The sequence below is a fragment of the Porites lutea genome, chromosome 2, assembly GCF_958299795.1.
Source record: "Porites lutea chromosome 2, jaPorLute2.1, whole genome shotgun sequence".
Lineage (NCBI taxonomy): Eukaryota > Metazoa > Cnidaria > Anthozoa > Scleractinia > Poritidae > Porites > Porites lutea.
Genome location: NC_133202.1, coordinates 12,822,189 through 12,826,725, shown reverse-complemented (window position 1 = coordinate 12,826,725; position 4,537 = coordinate 12,822,189).

The window sequence follows — 4,537 nt, the reverse complement described above, 5'->3', positions numbered from 1 at the left end:
GCAAAGCTAACATACTTCATGCTTTTAATATTCATGTTTAAAGTTTTCACATCTTACTCTCAGCTTACGGAAACTTTTGTTTGAATCCTCCGCTAATGACTGACATTAAATTAATTCTCAGAACAATCACCCTTTTTTCTTTCTAAGTTTCCTTCGCGGCCAAAATTTTCACCCCCCCTCTTTCCTCTCCGGGGAATTTTTTTTTTCGATAATTCCGTTCATTCTCCAAATCGCATGACTTAATTCAAACAGGCTTCATAACAATCTATAGTTTTATTTTGCTAGGTATGATGCTCTGAGCTGCACGCAAAACTTTAAAACTGAGAAGAGCTAGAGAAGGCAATAGATAAATCCTTTAGCATCGATATTCCTGTAAAATGCAACAAGTTTTTCCTGAAAATTTGCTTGTTTGGCTAAAGAAATTGCACTTACCTTGCACGTTTGCCTACAAAGCAGTGTTGTATTGGAAACGCCCCCAGCCTTACCACCGCGGTTACCAAAGGATAGGCAGGTCTGACTGACGAAACCCCAGAGTGTTTATTGTATCTTATGCATGTTTTCATGAAAGTAAAGATCCTGTGTTATGGGGACAATATCACATCACCTGTCAATCATGGGTAATTTGACTTATAATAGATCTTTAGAAGTTACAAACTTCAGCTACTGGAATTACTTAGCTAGATCCATGCCCGATTTAAGATGAAGGTGTCTTTCTATGCGTGGAAGTCAATTGCAAAGGCTGATGTTGACCTAGTTAGCTGTACGCAAGGAGACAAGTTTGTATTTTTAGGCTTGGAGTTAAGCAAGGACGAGCCAGATAATGGCTTTGTTAATAAAAGGCCTTAAAATAAACCAACCGATAAGCTTTATTGCGATTGCTCATCTCAAAGTTAACTATCCGGATACATTTTAGGGCGTTCAAGTGTTTCTGAGCTGTAAGGGTGCAAATTTTTCTGTAACCTGTTTGGCTTACTTTTTCCACCTAACGTAGAAATTGAAAAGTAAAGTTAGCACTGACCCTGTCATCAACTAAATAGTAATGAACACAAAGAATGTTAGTAATCGAAGTGGAAGCTTCCCTCGGACATTGTCAAAGGTCAATGAGTGATTGAGTTTGGCATCCTTTTCTACTTGACATCATATCTTACTAAGAAATAAAACACAAACAAGCTCCTATATATAACATCGGTCTGTCTCTTATTTCATATTGAGCTATGATGTAAAACAAAAAAAACGACTATGTAAGTTGACGATGAAGTCAATCTACGCCCGAGGGTCTTATCAATTAAGCAAAATAACGACTGCTTATTGTTCAACTCGTTTAGCCAGTGAAGTCTCACGAAGTGGCTTTCTTTTTTTTAGAATCTGTTCATCAGTCTTTGAGCTTCGTTGCTCAGTAGCGATCTCGTTGCCTCGAAGCCTTAAATGATTTCTGTGAAGTCCTTGATTGTTTTTTATCAATTATGCAACGCTAGCTAGTTGCGTAGCGCAGTATCTTGTTGTTGACTGATTACAGCATCTTTTGTTCCTACAAAATTTAGTCATAATCAAAACACTCCTCAATGTGCGTACGTGTTTTACGGTTTGTCATGGCCGGTGGTTGCATCACAAGTGAACACTCGCTTGCGTTTATTTTTGGTTTTTAATTAAAGTCATCAGGTAGAAAAAGATATGAACAAACGTTTTCCTTTTCTCTGAATTGGGGGCCTTGTTATCCCACAAACCTTCTGGTCCTGATTTTATCGACCCCAGAAACATGGAAAGCCGAGTCCGTTTTATATAAAATGTACAAACATATTTCATTCCTTAAAACTAAAAATTCCCTCACTCCTCTTTCAGATTCAGCGAGAGTGGCAAACAAATAGGCGTGCAAAGCATGCTTATAGCTGCCCCCTCTTTCTATGCCATCTTTTTAGGTTCACAAATTTGGCTTAATGGTTTGCTTCGTTAGGTATTTCATCGTGTTGTTTATTGACCATCTTCTTGTTCTTGTTCTTCTCCTTCTTCTCCTTGGATTTAAGTAAGAGACGTACTAGTATTTTAGCCAATTAACCTATAGGAAGCTGTAAACAACGAAGACGGTAGCGGCAGCGACATCATCACAAGCCAATAATATGATTGGTTGGAAATTGCCGTGTTGCACGTGTAGCGCTCATTTTTGTCCATTTCTTTGACGTGATCAGCGGCAAACGACAAGGTGAAATTTCAAAATTTGAGGTTTCAACGACACCGCGAGTTCTTGTAATATTTTGATGAAAACATGCATTCCAATTGTAGAATCATTCACCTATTTTTCACAACGTGAACTGGAAAGAAAGAAGCGAAATACTTAAGATCTTAAGACAGCCCAGAACTTAATTTTATAGTCACGTTGCCATAGTAAGGGTATTTTCGTTTCATATCTGGCGTGAGGGAGATCTGCTCAAAGTCGTCTTCTTACCAACGGATATATCGTGATATCTTTCATTGAGAACTTGGGAAGCTAGTGTTCAACTCCAGTGAGATGGAACTTGTTGCAATTTTTTAACTGAGATGTCAACAAGGTTTCTGCATTCAAGCGAAGCATAATACCACCCATTCCTCGCGGAATTTCATTGTTGCACTTTCCGTAGTACATTCGTAACTCTTGATAACATTCATAGTGATGTGTATGACAAGTTTCAACCTGTTTCTTTGAGCTCACATTGAGATCTTTTAATGTTTTTAAACATTAAAAGATCCTTGAGCAAATTAAAATTCCCCAAAATTTCTTTATTATTTTGTCTCGGTCAAGGCTTCATTGTTTTTCAGATGACTTGCCTTATACGTTGTACACAAAATAGTTCCATTAGGTTAAGAGTCAGCATTGTTCTCTAATGAACAACAAAGGAACTCTCTGTGTAAAATCATGGACTTTCTGGCGACATATATTTTAATCACAAAGGCCAATTTTAATGATAATTGAAATAGCCGATCATCCGTAATTAATAGGTAAACGAATATTGATATTAATCCACGTAACACCAATCCCACAAGATATTGTATCATTTTGATTACAATTTCAGGAAAACACGTGAGAGAGAAAGTTTAATGAAGAAAGATGATCTGTTAAACGCACTAAGGAATACCGACATCAAGAAGGGCGCCTATAGCGTATGTGCCCGGCGGCCATGTTGGAGGAATAAAACAATAAAACTATTTTCCTTTCGAACAAAGTTTAATTCTCATGCAAAGATATTTTTATTGTTTACTCCTCCAACATGGCCGCGCGCACAGACTCTAATGATCCAGAAGTAATGAATATAGTACAAAGTTCAAGATGGGAGTAACAAAAGTAGCTGACCTCAGAAGGCTTTTTCTTTCTCCCCTTTACGGAAAGAGAAGGGCGCCCCTTTGCCCCACTCTCCTGGTCCTGATTTTATTGACCTCAGAAACATAGAAAGCAGAGTCTGTTTAAGATTGAAAAAAAAATTCCTTTACTCCTCTTTAAGATTCAGCGTCGAATGAATTCACTTGCCAGCTATTCTATAAAACAACGATACTTGAAAGCCTTCTTTTCTGACAGACGCCAGTTTGTGTTAACATATTTCACGCACATTTTGTGAGTTAACTACCACTGGATACCGTGGCTGGTGAGAAGTTACTAACCACGTAAACAAATTTCACTTGGAAAAAGATGTTACCTTAAACACATTTTCTTGTAACTTTTTCAGAATTTATCGCAAAGCATTATTAGCATACCACAAAACAATCGTTAGCAAGCCAATGAAGCGTTTAAGCCGTGAACTTTTACAGAAATTTGATTTGTAAGATCAAGAAAGAACGATTTTAATACGATAATCAAGCGGTTCACTGCTGAGTCACGAATTGGCCAATAAATACGCTCTTCCAACCAGCCGACCGACCACAGACGAGCGAAGGAGTGGTAGAGGTTGGATAAACATTGTCCATTCATTGTTTGCACTGACTTGTAATTAGCCTCAAAATTGCTGTTAGTCCATGTGAGTCACTATTACAAAATTAGTGCTCAATATCAATTTGTTTGAAACAAAGATAACAATGTGACAAAATAAACGCAAAATGTTGAAGATCGAATAAATATGTACAAAAGCAGCTCTTTGGTTTGTGTTATATATTGCGCGAGCCTTTTATTGAAATGTATGTATGTTTGGAAGGATAGTTCTGTGTATGGCCCGATTGTTAGTTGATCACCCTTTTTCGACCATTAGCTGATGGAGTTTAATCATCCGGATGAGTGAAACGCTACGAAGGATTCCTGTTGATGAATTGACGCTCCTCTCCGACAACTTGGGCAGTAGTTATCTTTGAGCTAATTATTCAAGTGCTGTTGACTTCCGCTGGTGTCGAAAGGTCAGCCATTAAACAGCAGTCCCTTTCAGGACTTCACTATCCTGGAGGATGGCGTCCATCAAGATTTATCACTTCTGGGTTCAAAGTATTTTTCAGCTTTGGCTTGGCACCCGGGTTGATGGTTAACACTGAAATCGTAAGTAACAACCGACGTCAACGCCCTCAGGCGTCTTGTTGCTCAACAGTT